The following is a 17,650-nucleotide window of genomic DNA, read 5'->3' as shown; positions in this document are numbered from 1 at the left end:
AAATACATAATTTACATCATGCATATAATATGCAATGTTGTTCATGATGCTCAAACAATACATTAATTTAGTGTCATCATTAAAATCATACATTTTATTATCTCATTCGTATAAAAAAAAAAAACTTTGTGAGAAGGCGTTGGTATTGGCTGGCAGTTGCGGGTTATTTCAACTGTTCCATTAGGTGGTGTTGGTGATCGTGGTTGTGGTGGGGGAGGGGGGGTGCCCTCCTGGATTTGGGGTGGAAGAGAGAGTTGGGTATCTCCAGAATGCCCACTTAACCAGGAACACTTTCATAATACGGAGGCCGCTGTATGTCCAGGCAGGAAGTAGATACAGGGAAGTTAAGCATACTTGCTACCAAGGGTCTGTGAGTACATTGGCTGGGGCCAGCGTGAGAGAGACAGAGGGGAGACGCCTGCAACCATCTGACCTCTGGGGTCAACCGGCGTGATGGAGAGTAACAGCTATGATGTGGTCGTGACATGTTCATGACGTCACCTCTCCTACTGATCATCGAACGGTCAATATGATTGGTTCCCGCTCATTTGCTGCAATGCTATTGGTCAAATTGTAACTCTTTTGTGTTGTGTGCCACAAGATGCTCTGAGGAAAAAGCATTCACGCGAGGGAGCCCTTACACAATGGACGTGTCCTGTTCTGTCTATCGGCCAATAGACTGAACACCGTCCATTCCTCACCGTCAAGTTAACTCAGTGTCTTTTCGATATACCCACACTCGCCCAGCATCATGATTGTGAATATATTGTTCAGAAGCCTATAGTGACAATATCACCAGAGCGAAACAGACTGGTATCAGGTAACCCCTGGTGACAAAGATCGTTTTGAGTGACCTAGAGTGAACTAAGGCATTGCCGCTGCCTAAGTAACCTGTGTGTGACTTTTCCACAAGTGTACCTACATGGTACCACAGCCGCCACTCTGTCCAGAGCGTGTAGCTTGTACCTCAGTACCTCGAGGCGCCCGCCGCCGCCCTCACTGTATTACGTGACGTCACCACCTTACTCACCGCCAGTGCCAGTGTGTGCGCGTGTGTCTGTCTGTTAAGCATACAGCACACCCTACTGCGAGTACCCTCCGTGTCTACGAGCGAAACCAGCTATCAGGCCACCTATGAGTGCTTGTATAAATGTGCCTGAGTGAGTGAGTAAAGAGAGATACCTTATCTGTAAGTACAAGATCTTGTCGTTGTTTCATTGTGTCTGTGTTGATCTGAGGTATCAACCACAGTTCTCACCTTCTTATACCTGTCACAGGTTATAGGTGAATCGACGGTATGTGCGTGTTATCTGTGTGGTATCACGACATTTCGCTCGTCTGTGAATGTGAGCTTCACATACACCACACATTTAGTATTGTGTGATTATTATGGTGCATGTTATTGCCTGTCCCATTGACAGTGTATTTGTGATTTATTGCATATCATCATTACCGAGTATCCGGTTGGAACTCTTGTGATCCCTTTGCACACTGGCAGTTAGGTTGCCGTGTTAATGATTGGCTGTCAATTGTGTTAAGTTAGGTAACTCCACGAGTGGATCCGAGTCGATTAGCCAGACGTCAAGAGTCTCGCTAATGCAACCATAGCCTTTCTGAATACTGCCAACATTACTCAAGCCTTCAGCTCTAGGTGTCTTCAACACCGAGTTGCCTATATTCACTAAACTATAAATGTGATGAGGACCCTAGGAGTCCCTAAAAGTGTTAAATCATTGAGGAGATTCCAACGATCAACGTGGAGCAGGACCAGGTGAGGCTAGTCTGAGAAGAGACCCTCAAGGACTCTAACTCGACTTTGCTCCCAGGCCCTGTATGGTTCCTCTCGTATTTTCTATTCTGCTAATTCCGACAGTTTCGTGAAGCGTCTGCCACATGTACATTGGCGACGTACGCATTGCAGTCGTGAAAGCAAAAAAGAAAACCCCCACAAGGGCACTCTTGCCTATCGCAGTTGCTGGACCACTATGATATGGCATTAGATGCTATGGAAGACAAACAAAACGCTGATGTAATTTACACAGATTTCGAAAAAGCCTTTGATAAATGTGACCATGGTGTTATTGCACATAAAATGCGTTCAAAAGGAATTACCGGAAAAATAGGCAGATGGATCTACAATTTCCTGACTAATAGAACCCAATGTGTAATAGTCAACAAAATAAAATCCAGCCCATCAACCGTGAAGAGCTCAGTCCCCCAGGGTACTGTGCTTGCTCCAGTATTTTTTCTCATCCTCATATCGGACATAGACAAGAACACAACCTATAGCACTGTATCATCCTTTGCAGATGACACTAGGATCTTCATGAGAGTAGGCAACATAGAAGACACGGCAAACCTTCAATCAGATGTAGATCAGGTCTTTCTATGGGCTACAGAAAATAATATGGTGTTTAACAAAGATAAGTTCCAGCTCATGCACTACGGAAAAAGTGAAAATATAAAAAGGAAAACCACTTACAAAACTCAGGCAAATCATAACATAGAACGAAAAGGCAATGTTAAGGATCTGTCGGAAGACCTTACCTTTAATCCTTAAACCGCGCAAATCATATATATATGATATCAGTGACAAAACCGAAACTGCACACATCATATATATATGATTTCATGTCAAGCGCTATAATTTAAACGTCCTGCCTGGGATAGGGGCAGCTATAGTACAGCCACAACCGATAATTGCCAGATGCCACCTAGAAAAAAATCCAGGCCAACATTCTTAGGTGTTAGAGCGTCAGTATTGAGCAAGCCACCAAGGCTGGTGAACGCAGCACGAGCTCACAGCACCGCTGTTCAGCTTGTGACCACAGCATCGCCTACAAATGCCGTAATATATATGATACTGCTATTATTTAGCAGTGATAGTATTACTGAAGCCCCCTGACAGTGATAAAACTGACCAGGATTCTGATTATAGCAGGATTGTGGTGATATTTAGCGCTGTGCTCCATGGAGGGAGGAGTAAGTCTGTGGAGGGAGGGCTGTGGCGTTGTCTTCTGACTGTGTGTGGCCACCATTTATTGACTGCACTCACCATACCAGCTTAGTGGTTCGCTATGGTGAACACAAATGTAGATACTTATAAATAACGTGTGTATAGAGTGTGATAACAGCGAGAGGAGTAGGTTGGGAGCCGCCATTTTGGTGAGGGAGATACCTCGTCTGCACGATTTGTTATGTTGTTTACTGGTGGCCACTATGGTCTTTGGTCACCATACCAGCTTATTTGTACAGGTATGAATAAAACAGGTTGATACTTATATATAATGTGTGTATATAGCGTAATAACACCACAAACAATATTGTTGGAGAAATATTAGTGCATCTGGCCTTGAGGGCGGCCGCCGACCAGCTGAGTGTGTGAGTAGCTACGTCTTTGTGCCTTTACTCACCATACAAGCTTAGATGTACAGTTATGGTGAACAAAACATGTAAATACGTATATATAACGTCTGTGTATAGTGAATAAATGCAAAAACAGTATTGTGAGAGGAGAATGAGGGCGAGTGAGGTGGTGTTGAGGGAGGGAGTTGCAGTGTGTAGCTGTCACTCCTCGTTGCTTTTTGACTCACAAAACCAACTTAGTAGTTCGTTATGGTAAACAAACATGCAGATACTTATACATAACCTGTGTATATAGTGTAACAACAGCAAAACTATTTGTTTATTGTTTTATGAACATAATAATTGAATCACTAATATGCACATCATAATTTTGAGTACAGCGATGGTTCACACATTTTATAATATAAATATACCACAATTCACTGTACGGAATAATATTACTGCAAAAAAACTAAGAAAAGTTTCAAAATTCAAAAAAAAACTAATCAGAGACATTGAAATAATTAGGTAATAATATATTTGTGGCAACTGCCGCCTGACAGCTTGAGCGGAGTAGACCTCGTCTGGCGAAGGCTCTGTCAACACCCCTTTTTTTGCTACACTTCCCTACCCTATTGCGGCTAAAATATGCCACCTACGATTTTTTTGTTATTTTGTCCGTGATCAGGAAACAAAAATGAAGACTTCTATAAGACGAAAGAATTTTTTGGATTTTTTTTTTTTTTTTTTTTGCGCCTGTGGGCATTAGATGCTATGGAAGATAAACAAAATGCTGATGTAATTTACACAGATTTCGCAAAAGCCTTTGATAAATGTGACCATGGTGTTATTGCACATAAAATGCGTTCAAAAGGAATTACCGGGAAAATAGGTAGCTGGATCTACAATTTCCTGAATAACAGAACCCAATGTGTAATAGTCAACAAAATAAAATCCAGCCCATCAACCGTGAAGAGCTCAGTCCACCAGGGTACTGTGCTTGCTCCAGTACTTTTTCTCATCCTCATATCGGACATAGACCAGAACACAACCTATAGCACTGTATCATCCTTTGCAGATGACACTAGGATTTTCATGAGAGTTGGCAACATAGAGGACACGGCAAACCTCCAATCAGATGTAGATCAGGTCTTTCTATGGGCTACAGAAAATAATATGGTGTTTAACGAGGATAAGTTCCAGCTCATGCGCTACGGAAAAATTGAAGATATAAAAACAGAAACCACGTACAAAACTCACGCAAATCATAACATAGAACGAAAAGGCAATGTAAAGGATCTGGGTGTACTCGTGTCGGAAGACCTTACCTTTAAAGAACACAATAAAGTAGCCGTCACAACTGCAAGAAAAATGACAGGTTGAATAACAAGAACTTTTCACACTAGAGATGCTATACCGATGATGATACTTTTCAAAACGCTTGTGCTCTCTAGAGTGGAGTACTGCTGCACAATGACAGCCCCTTTCAAAGCTGGAGAAATTGCTGACCTGGAGAGCGTGCAGAGATCCTTTACTGCTAGAATCCACTCAGTAAAACATCTAAATTACTGGGACCGACTAAAGAGCCTAAATCTGTACTCCCTTGAGCGCAGGCGGGAGAGATACATAATAATTTACACGTGGAAAATAATTGAGGGGCTGGTCCCAAACCTGCACACAGAAATAACATCACATGAGACCAGGAGGCATGGCAGGATGTGCAGAATACCCCCGTTGAAAAGCAGAGGTGCAACAGGTACTCTGAGAGAGAACTCTATCAACATCAGAGGCCCGAGACTGTTCAATACGCTTCCACTACACATAAGGGGCATAACTGGCCGACCCCTCACAGTGTTCAAGAGAGAACTGGATAAGCACCTCCAAAGGATACCTGATCAACCAGGCTGTGACTCATACGTCAGGCTGCGAGCAGCCGCGTCTAACAGCCTGGTTGATCAGTCCAGCAACCAGGAGGCCTGGTCGACGACCGGGCCACGGGGACACTAAGCCCCGGAAGCACCTCAAGGTAACATCAAGGTAAAGTGGGTGTGAATTCCATTTGGGCCCCTAGCGGTTTGAGGGTTAAAGAACATAATAAAGTTGCAGTCACAACTGCAAGAAAAATGACAGGTTGGATAACAAGAACTTTTCACACTAGAGATGCTGTACCGATGATGATACTTTTCAAAACGCTTGTGCTCTCTAGAGTCGAGTACTGCTGCACAATGACAGCCCCTTTCAAAGCTGGAGAAATTGCTGACCTAGAGAGCGTGCAGAGATCCTTTACTGCTAGAATCCACTCAGTAAAACATCTAAACTACTGGGACCGACTAAAGAGCCTAAATCTGTTTTCCCTTGAGCGCAGGCGGGAGAGATAAATAATAATCTATACTTGGAAAATAATTGAGGGGCTGGTCTTAAACCTGCACACAGAAATAACATCACATGAGACCAGAAGGCATGGCAGGATGTGCAGAATACCTTCGTTGAAGAGCGGAAGTGAAACAGGTACTCTGAGAGAGAACTCTATCAACATCAGAGGCCCGAGACTGTTCAACACGCAGCCACTACACATAAGGAGGATAACTAAAAGACCCATCACAGTGTTCAAGAGAGAACTTGACAAACACCTCCAAAGGATACCTGATCAACCAAGCTGTGACTCATATGTCAGGCTGCGAGCAGCCACGTCTAACAGCCTGGTTGATCAGTCCAGCTACCAGGAGGCCTGATCGACGACCGAGCCGCTAAGCCCCGGAAGCACCTCAAGGTAACCTCAAGGAGGTTATCTTAACATCATTTCGGGGCTTAGCGTCCCCACGGCCCGGTCCTCGACCAGGCCTCCATTTTGTTACACACCCCGAGGAAGCAACCTGTACCAGCTGTCTACCTCCCAGGTACCTCTTTACTGCTAGGTAACAGGTGCATCAGGTGAAAGAAACTTTTTGCCCATTTTTCTATGCCTCCACCGGGAATCGAACCCGGAACCTCAGGACTACGAATCCGAAGCGCTGTCCAGTCAGCTGTCAGGCGCCAGGACCCTGCAGACTCTTCCGACCAGCTGCCAAGTTCTTTCACACTCTTCCAGAAAGATGCAATATACAGTACCATAGTGTGTGAAAAATCCCAACATTGAATGCAATGAAATGACTCCTCCTGGACGAGCCCCAGTGGCTCCCTCTCAGGGAGGGAGGGAGTCAGTCAGGAAGGGAGGGAGGGAGTCGGTGAGGGAGGGAGTCGGTCATGAAGGGAAGGAGGGAGTCCGTCAGGAAGGGAAGGAGGGAGTCGATCAGGAAGAGAGGGAGGGAGTCGGTCAGGAAGGGAGGGAGGGAGTCGGTCAGGAAGGGAGGGAGGGAGGGAGGGAGGGAGTCAGTCAGGAAGGGAGGGAGGGAGTCGGTCAGGAAGGGAGGGAGGGAGTCGGTCAGGAAGGGAGGGAGGGAGTCGGTCAGGAAGGGAGGGAGGGAGTCGGTCAGGAAGGGAGGGAGGGAGTCGGTCAGGAAGGGAGGGAGGGAGGGAGTCGGTCAGGAAGGGAAGGGAGGGAGGGACGGAGTCGGTCAGGAAGGGGAGGGAGGGAGGGAGGGAGTCGGTCAGGAAGGGAGGGAGGGAGTCGGTCAGGAAGGGAGGGAGGGAGTCGGTCAAGAAGGGAGGGAGGGAGGGAGTCGGTCAGGAAGGGGAGGGAGGGAGGGAGTCGGTCAGGAAGGGAGGGAGGGAGTCGGTCAAGAAGGGAGGGAGGGAGACTGTCAGGAAGGGAGGGAGGGAGGGAGTCGGTCAGGAAGGGAGGGAGGGAGGGAGTCGGTCAGGAAGGGAGAGAGGGAGGGAGGGAGTCGGTCAGGAAGGGAGGGAGGGAGGGTGTCGGTCAGGAAGGGAGGGAGGGAGGGAGTCGGTCAGGAAGGGAGGGAGGGAGGGAGGGAGTCGGTCAGGAAGGGAGGGAGGGAGTCGGTCAGGAAGGGAGGGAGGGAGTCGGTCAGGAAGGGAAGGAGGGAGGGAATCGATCAGGGAGGGAGGGAGGGAGTCGGTCAGGAAGGGAGGGAGGGTGTCAGTCAGGAAGGGAGGGAGTCGGTCAGGGAGGGAGGGAGGGAGGGAGTCGGTCAGGAAGGGAGGGAGGGAGGGAGTCGGTCAGGGAGGGAGGGAGGGAGGGAGTCGGTCAGGAAGGGAGGGAGGGAGGGAGTCGGTCAGGGAGGGAGGGAGGGAGTCGGTCAGGGAGGGAGGGAGGGAGGGAGTCGGTCAGGGAGGGAGAGAGGGAGGGAGGGAGTCGGTCAGGAAGGGAGGGAGGGAGGGAGTGAGGGAGGGAGTCGGTCAGGAAGGGAGGGAGGGAGGGAGTCGGTCAGGAAGGGAGGGAGGGAGTCGGTCAGGAAGGGAGGGAGGGAGGGAGTCGGTCAGGGAGGGAGAGAGGGAGGGAGTCGGTCAGGGAGAGAGGGAGTCGGTCAAAAAATGCTAAAGGAGCTAAGTAAGAACAAAGCAGTTAGTCCAGATGGAGATTCACCATGGATTCTGAGAGAATGTGCACCTGAGCTCAGCATTCCACTTCAACTGATTTTTCAGGCATCCCTGTGTACAGGAGTTGTAGCTGATGTGTGGAAAAAGGCTAACATAGTTCCAATCTACAAAAATGGCAGCAGGAAAGACCCCTTCAATTATAGACCGGTATCATTGACAAGTGTAATAGTCAAAATATTGGACAAAATAATTAAAATTAAATGGTTAGAACACCTGGAGAAAAACGATATAAAATCAGACAGACAGTATGGTTTTCGATCTAGAAGATCCTATGTAACGAATTTACTCAGTTTCTATGATTGAGACACAGAGATTTTACAGGAAAGAAATGGTTGGGTTGAGTGCATCAATCTGGACCTAAAAATGGCTTTTGACAGTTCCCCATAAGAGGTTGTTCTGGAAACTGGAACATATTGGAGGGGTGACAGGTAAGCTTCTAACACGGATGGAGAATTTCCTAATAGAAAAATGTGGACCGTAATCAGAGGCAATGTATCGATTTGGAGGAATGTCTCAAGTGGAGTACCACAGGGTTCAGTTCTTTCACTGATAATGTTCATTGTCTACATAAACGATCTACCAGATTGAATACAGAATTATATGAACATGTTTGTTGATGATGCTAAGATAATGGGGAAGATAAGAAACCTAGATAATTGTCATGCCCTTCAAGAAGACCTAGATAAAATAAGTATATGGAGCCCCACTTGGCAAATGGAATTTAATGTGAATAAATGCCATGTTATGGAATGTGGAATTAGAGAACATAGACCCCAGCAACCTATAAATTATATGAGAAATCTTTAAAGAATTCTGACAAAGAAAGGGATCTAGGGGTTATCTTGAGGTTATCTTGAGATGATTTCGGGGCTTTTTAGTGTCCCCGCGGCCCGGTCCTCGACCAGGCCTCCACCCCCAGGAAGCAGCCCGTGACAGCTGACTAACTCCCAGGTACCTATTTACTGCTAGGTAACAGGGGCATTTAGGGTGAAAGAAACTTTGCCCATTTGTTTCTGCCTCGTGCGGGAATCGAACCCGCGCCACAGAATTACGAGTCCTGCGCGCTATCCACCAGGCTACGAGGCCCCTAGGGGTGGTTCTAGATAGAAAACTATCACCTGAGGACCACATTAAGAACATTGTGCGGGGAGCCTATGCTACCCTTTCTAACTTCTGAATTGCTTTTAACCCTTAAGCTGCTAAGGGGGTCCTGAGGAGATTTACACATGCGCGCAAGAAAAAACAAAATTCTAACAAAATAATTTCATCTTCTAAAAATGTTAATTTGTGTTCCCTGAGCACAGGAAAAATAAAAAAAAAATCGTAGGTGGCATATTTTGGGCGCAATAGGACGAGGAAGTCTGGCAAAAAGTGGGCGTTGACAGAGCGGTCGTCAGAGCCAGTCAGCCTCACCCGAGCTGACATGTGGGGGTTGCCACAAAGATATTATTACCTAATTATTTCAATGTCTCAAATATTTTCTTAGTTTTTTTTTTGCAGTAATATTATTCAAAAGTGTGTATTGTGATATATTTATATAATAAAAGGGGTGAATCATCGCTATACTCAAAAGTATGGTGTGCTTATTAGTGATTCAATTATTATGTTCATAAAACAATAAACAAATAGTTTTGCTGTTTTTACACTATATACACAGGTTATATATAAGTAGGTTATCTTGAAGTTATCTTGAAGTTATCTTGAGATGATTTCGGGGCTTTTTTAGTGTCCCCGCGGCCCGGTCCTCGACCAGGCCTCCACCCCCAGGAAGCAGCCCGTGACAGCTGACTAACACCCAGGTACCTATTTTACTGCTAGGTAACAGGGGCATAGGGTGAAAGAAACTCTGCCCATTGTTTCTCGCCGGCACCTGGGATCGAACCCAGGACCACAAGATCACAAGTCCAGCGTGCTGTCACCCCACCCTCCCTCACTCCCTCAACAATGCCTCACGCGCCCACTTTCTCCTCCCACCATCCTGTATTTTATTTTATTCACTATATACAGATGTTATATATAAGTACAGTGGAACCTCGATTAACGAGCGGCTCCATTAACGAGCATTTCCAGTAACGAGCGAGCCACTCGCAGCAAATTTGTCTCTATTGACGAGCTTCACCTCTATTAACGAGCAAAACCACATGGTGCTTCCTAGCGTCTCGCGGGTTCTCGCAAATTCTTGGACGCCTCCGACGCCAGTGTTGTTGTTGTATCGCACACGACAAGCATCCCTTTGGATTTATTTGCGCTTTTCTTTGTGTTTTTAGTGGTTTTGTGACTACAATTTGTAACACACGATGTCGCCAAAGAAGCTGCTTGCTAAAGATAGTGTTTTCAAGAGGAAGAAAGACACAATTACTGTGGATTTGAAGAAGGAAATTATAGCAAAGCATGAGTGTGGTGTCTGTGTGACTGATCTCACAAGGGAGTATGGCAGGTCCTCATCAACAATTTACACCATTAGTAAGGGAATAAGGAGGTAAGGGAGGATGTTGCCTCTTCCACTGAGATCAGGGAAGTGTTGGGAATGTTTGAAAAGGTGAATGCGTTCTTGGAAAAGCTGCTCTGATAAAGCAGTGACAACCCAGTGTGTGAAAATGTTTAATTAACTTATCACTTTGTGATAACACTTTGTGAAAGTGTTATCACTTTCGCAGGTATATGTCGCTTGAACGTGACACACTTTTTTCTCTTGAATGCACCCAAACACCACGCTCAAGTGTCATTTGAGCAAATACTTCTATAAAATCTAATTCTTATCCGATCGACTTGGGGATAGTATAAACATGTTTGCCATGAAATTTCCGTTTTCTCTAATAGCCACATAGCCTATTTGGGAGAAAGGCATTGTATTGTATCTTCGTGGTAAGACCATTGTGTTGTTGACACGAGTGCAATCGACGTAGTTTTTTATTTGGTGCTGGTCTAACGCATCCTTGTGTGACATTTGAAATGAAATTTGGGTGAAATTCCCAAGAAGAGAGAATCCGCCTGACTCAAAGGTGGATTCTCCTTCCACACCATAACCCCTCTCCTCCTTCCCACCTCCCCATTGTCTCCCTCAAGCCAGCAACTACTCTTCATAAGGTAAACATTAAAACAGTATAACAAAACATTTATAATTACATGTGCAGTATTATATTTACATAAAAAAATGTCATACAAGTATGGATGTTTTTGGGAGTGGAACGGATTAAATTTATTTCCTTTATTTTAAATGGGGAAATTTGTTTCTTAAGACGAGTTTTCCAGATAACGAACTCGGTGCCAGAACGGATTAAACTCGTTAATAGAGGTTCCATTCAGTGGTACCTCGCATAACGATCGCCCCAAAAGACGAACATTTTGGGTAACGAACGGCCCGATCGGCGTCAAATCGTCCCGCATGACGAACGCTGGTTTGAGTAACGTCAGCACCACGCGGTGGGGGCGCGCTGCTTCTTGCACATTCTTAGACGCCTCCGACGATGCACATAAATTATGTTGTTCTTGTTTAAAGATGCTAATGATGCTGGGATATAAAAGGGTGACTGCTGAGATGTTGCAAAGCATTGACGTTTTTGTAGGAAAAAAGAAATGAAATGTCTGATATACAACAAATGTCAAAAAGGTTCGTGCGGTGTTCGGCAGGTAGGCTGCTCCATGTTTCTTAAATAAAAAAAAACGAAAAAATAAAAGAACTGTTGAAACAATTTGAAAAATGGACAAATGCCATAAAGGTTCGTTCAGTGTTTGTCGGGTAGGCTGCTCCATTATTGAGACGTAAGTAACAAATACAAAACAAATGGAACACATTTGAAACAAAGAAAGATTGTCATAATGGAGCAGCCTACCCAACAAACACTGAACGAACCTTTTCCTATAACGAATATGAAAGACAAGGGCTGCTGGCTGGGTTAGTACTGCGTGAGCAACCATTTGTGGCACACGCGCCTCTGGCTCTCAAACACCTGTCCCACACGGTGTTGAAAGACTGCGCTCAGTCGGTGCAATTCAGACCCTATTGTTTGAAGAACATAAGGGTCATAACATTGGTGAAGCTAGGCGCAATAAGGGCTTAACACAACGGTCGGATGCCAGTGATACAGCACCTATGAGGATGATACAGCGAGCGTATCCAGTTGTAGCTCTGAGCCCCACCCTTGCCATCTCAAATTTATATAGATGATACATAGATGAATCGTTTTCTGCGTTCAGTGATGATGCATCTGATACAAGTAGCATAGATGAAGTGTTAGCGGCTTCCATGGTGGTGTTGTTCATTGATATTTTCAAGAATACCTGAATCTCTTCCTGACTGATGGACACTCTTTGAGGCTAGCTGAATCTCTTCCTGTGTGGGACCTTACAAAGCGATCTTTTCAACCTTACAAATTGAGCTTTTCCTATAATCGTTTCAATACTACCTTATGCTTTACAAGCTTGGCTACATACCACCTACAAGTACTAAAGCCAAGGGTGCACACGAGTGTGTTATTTGCAAGCACGCAGAACGATGAAACAGGATCGAAAATCTATCTGTAGCTGGTGCAAGGAGAGCAAAGTCGTGCTGTGTACCATGGACTACTTCGTTGACTATTACTCACCTCCAAAGTACTGAGTGTGTAATACAGTGTGTTACTGTGTATATAGTATGTGAAACTATACATATTGTAATTTTAGTGAATTTTTACCACGTAATATTGTGACAAACATTTATTGTGGACACATTACTGACACATGTATCACAGTTCCATGGAAAATTATAAACATTCTACTGTATACATATTGTAAAGGTCACAAATATGCATCATATACGATAAAAGAAACAAATAAAACCGCATTGGAAATGCATAGAAAAAATATTTGAAAATATATTTGTGGCAACACGCGGTGCTTGAATGGCCTGCGCGACCGTGTCTGGGAGCTTTACACACGGGCCACCAGCCCCTGATGACGTCACAGCGCACCTTGTCCACGCCCTCACAGCCAAAGTAAGTGGAATTTGGTAATTATTTTTACATAGACATGTTCAGGGACGGTAATTTATCATTATGCAAAGAAAAATGATATTTTGGGGAACATTTGATGTCATGCACTCTGGGGGTATTTCACAATAAACACAGTGCATCACACTGGTTATATGGGGGACACTCGTTTTGTATGACGTCCGTTTCACATGACGAACATGGAACGGATTAAATTCGTTATGCGAGGTACCACTGTACTTATATATTTTGTTCAACAACTGTACAACTAAGCTGATATAGTTAGTTCAGGCACTAAGAGTCGTCGCTACACACAGTCAGCTACCACCTGCCTCCCTCACTCATTCAAGGTCACACATTAAATTTCTCCCCAACAATACAATTGCAGTGTTATTACACTATATACACACATTATATATAAAGTGTGTATATATAAATATCTACATGTTGTATGCACCTTAACTGTACACCTAAGCTTGTAGGATTCCCAAAGAGCATAGTGGCCACCCTCCACACAGCCAGACAAGTCATGCAGACGACGCCACCTCTGTCACCCTAATGGCTCCTCCCAACATAATCCTTTTGCTGTTATTACACTAATACACACATTATATATATAAGTATCTACATTTGTGTTCACCATAGAGAATCACTGACCTGGTATGGTGAATGCAGACAATAACAGGTGGCCACACAGTCAGTAAACGATGCCATCTCCCTCCGTCCCTCAGGATCACTCCTCCCACAGCGCTAATTATCACAACAATCCTGCTATTATCACAATCCTGGCCATTTTTATCACAGTCAGGAGTCATCTGTAATACTATCATCGTTAAATAATAGCAGTTATATATTTATTTTGACATTTTTCAGCAATGCTGTGGTCACAAGCTAAACAGCAATGTTGTTCGCTCATGCCTGGCAATCTATGGCGTATATATACACCATGCACACCGTGGGACATGTTACTCATGGCGTATATATACGCCATGCGCAGTTTAAGGGTTAAATACATGGATGGAGAAATACTGAAGAAATTGTTCATGACTTTTATTAGACCAAAGCTGGAATATGCAGTGGTTGTATGGTGCCCATATCTGAAGAAGCACATCAACAAACTGGAAAAGGTGCAAAGACATGCCACTAAGTGGCTCCCAGAACTGAAGGACAAGAGCTACAAGGAGAGGTTAGAAGCATTAAGTATGCAAAAACTAAAAGATAGAAGGAAAAGAGGCGATATAATCACTACGTACAAAATAGTAACAGGAATTGATAAAATTGATAGGGAAGAATTCCCAAGACCCAGAACTTCAAGACAAGAGGTCATAGATTTAAACTAACGAAACAAAGCTGCCGGAGAAATATAAGAAAATTCACTTTTGTAAACAGAGTGGTAGACGGTTGGAACATTTAGGTGAGTAGGTGGTGAAGGCCTAAACCGACAGTAATTTCAAAGCATTATATGACAAAGAGTGCTGGGGAGACGGGACACCACAAGCATACCTCTCATCCTGTAACACAAAGAGTGCTGGGGAGACGGGACACCACGAGCATACCTCTCATCCTGTAACACAAAGAGTGCTGGGGAGACGGGACACCACAAGCATACCTCTCATCCTGTAACACAAAGAGTGCTGGGGAGACGGGACACCACAAGCATACCTCTCATCCTGTAACACAAAGAGTGCTGGGGAGACGGGACACCACAAGCATAGCTCTCATCCTGTAACACAAAGAGTGCTGGGGAGACGGGACACCACGAGCATACCTCTCATCCTGTAACACAAAGAGTGCTGGGGAGACGGGACACCACGAGCATACCTCTCATCCTGTAACACAAAGAGTGCTGGGGAGACGGGACACCACGAGCATACCTCTCATCCTGTAACACAGAGTGCTGGGAGACGGGACACCTCAAGCATACCTCTCATCCTGTAACACAAAGAGTGCTGGGGAGACAGGACACCACAAGCATACCTCTCATCCTGTAACACAAAGAGTGCTGGGGAGACAGGACACCTCAAGCATACCTCTCATCCTGTAACACAAAGAGTGCTGGGGAGACAGGACACCACAAGCATACCTCTCATCCTGTAACACAAAGAGTGCTGGGGAGACAGGACACCTCAAGCATACCTCTCATCCTGTAACACAAAGAGTGCTGGGGAGACAGGACACCTCAAGCATACCTCTCATCCTGTAACACAAAGAGTGCTGGGGAGACGGGACACCACAAGCATACCTCTCATCCTGTAACACAAAGAGTACTGGGGAGACGGGACACCTCAAGCATACCTCTCATCCTGTAACACAAAGAGTGCTGGGGAGACAGGACACCACTAGCATACCTCTCATCCTGTAACACAAAGAGTGCTGGGGAGACAGGACACCTCAAGCATACCTCTCATCCTGTAACACAAAGAGTGCTGGGGAGACAGGACACCACAAGCATACCTCTCATCCTGTAACACAAAGAGTGCTGGGGAGACAGGACACCTCAAGCATACCTCTCATCCTGTAACACAAAGAGTGCTGGGGAGACAGGACACCTCAAGCATACCTCTCATCCTGTAACACAAAGAGTGCTGGGGAGACGGGACACCACAAGCATACCTCTCATCCTGTAACACAAAGAGTACTGGGGAGACGGGACACCTCAAGCATACCTCTCATCCTGTAACACAAAGAGTGCTGGGGAGACAGGACACCTCAAGCATACCTCTCATCCTGTAACACAAAGAGTGCTGGGGAGACGGGACACCACAAGCATACCTCTCATCCTGTAACACAAAGAGTGCTGGGGAGACGGGACACCACAAACATACCTCTCATCCTGTAACACAAAGAGTGCTGGGGAGACGGGACACCACAAGCATACCTCTCATCCTGTAACTACACTTAGGTAATTACACTTCGGTAATTACACAACCCACCTGCCTGCTCACCCACTTACCCACCTGCCAACCCACCCACCCACCCACCTACCTGCACAGACCTGCCAACCCACCCACCTGCCTGCTCACCCACCCACCTGTCTGTTCACCCACCTACCCACCTGCATGCTTGCCCACCTGCCTGATAGCCCACCTACCTGTTCACCCACCTACCCACCTGCATGCTTGCCCACCTGCCTGATAGCCCACCTACCTGTTCACCCACCTGCCTGCTCACCCACCCACTTGCCTGCTTGAACTTGTTCACCCCATCTATCTGTTCACCCACCAAGCCCATCTGCCTGACATCATCCCATCTAAAACCCTACCTGCCTGAACCCAACTATCCCTGCCTGCCTACCCACCCACCTGCCTGCTCACCCACCTGCCTGCTCACCCACCTGCCTGCTCACCCACCTGCCTGCTCACCCACCTGCCTACCCACCCACCTGCCAGCTCACCCACCTGCCTACCCACCCACCTGCCTGCTCACCCACCTGCCTACTCACCCACCTGCCTGCTCACCCACCTGCCTGCTCACCCACCTGCCTGCTCACCCACCTGCCTACCCACCCACCTGCCTACTCACCCACCTGCCTACTCACCCACCTGCCTGCTCACCCACCTGCCTGCTCACCCACCTGCCTGCTCACCCACCTGCCTGCTCACCCACCTGCCTGCTCACCCACCTGCCTGCTCACCCACCTGCCTGCTCACCCACCTGCCTGCTCACCCACCTGCCTACCCACCTACCTGCCTGCTCACCCACCTGCCAGGCAGCTAACCACCCACCCAGCCCAGACACTAATTAGTGTGTCAATTCAAATCATGAGTGTGGTATAAAAATTGTTGGAAATGTTTCCTTTTGGACTCCGAGGTGAAAAAAGTACAGGTATGTTAATTAATTCGGAAAACGTGATAATCCGGCTAACGTGATAATCTGGCTGGGGAGGGGGGGGTCTTTCCCGTATAATCCGGATTAGCGAGCTGATACAGTAGCAGGATTGTGGTAATATTTAGCTCTGTGCTCCATGGTGGGAAGAGTAATGCTGAGAGAGGGAGGGAGGTGGCGTCGTCTTCTGACTGTGTGTGGCCACCTTTTATTGACTGGACTTAACACACCAGTTTAGTGGTTCGCTACAGTGAACACAAATATAGATACTTATATATAACATGTGTATAGAGTGTAATAACAGCAATAGGAGTATGTTGAGAGCAGCCATTTTGGTGAGGGAGGTGGCATCGTCTGCATGACCTGTCATGTTGTGTACTAGTGGTCACTATAGTCTTTGGGCACCATACAACGTATTTGTACAATTATGGTGAATAAAACATGTAGATACAGTACAGTGGTACCTCGGTTTACAAACGTCCCTGTTTATGAACTTTTCAGGTTACGAGCCTGATTTGTTCAGAAAATTTGAATCAGGTTATGAACTTTACCTCGGAATATGAGTTTGTTGATACGCGTACGCCCGACCTAGCGCGTGGTGGCACGGCGATCGAACCTCAGTTTATCAGTGCCTCGCGCCCAGTGACTATCCCGCCTGAATTCTTCACAGGGATTTACAGTTTTTTTGGATATTTGGCTATTTGAGCATAAAAGTTGTTATTATCTATCTTGCCATGGGTCCCAAGAAAGCCAGTGGTAAGGTTCAAGGCAAGAAATCACATGTGAATGACCATAGAGGAAAAACAAGAGATCATTCGTAAACATAAAAATGGTACACGTGTTGTTGAACTAGCTAGGCAGTACAACAAGTCTTCAGAGGAGGAGGAGGAGGCAGTAGAGGATGTCCCTTCCTCATAAATTAAGAAATTTTCTGCAGTATGGGAAGAACTGCAAAGTTTTGCTGAAAAGAATTGCCCAGATAAAGCTTTAGCAGGCCAATCTTGCACTGATCTTAT

Source organism: Procambarus clarkii, chromosome 24 (assembly GCF_040958095.1).
Source record: "Procambarus clarkii isolate CNS0578487 chromosome 24, FALCON_Pclarkii_2.0, whole genome shotgun sequence".
In the NCBI taxonomy this organism is placed as follows: domain Eukaryota; kingdom Metazoa; phylum Arthropoda; class Malacostraca; order Decapoda; family Cambaridae; genus Procambarus; species Procambarus clarkii.
This window is presented reverse-complemented; position numbering follows the sequence as displayed.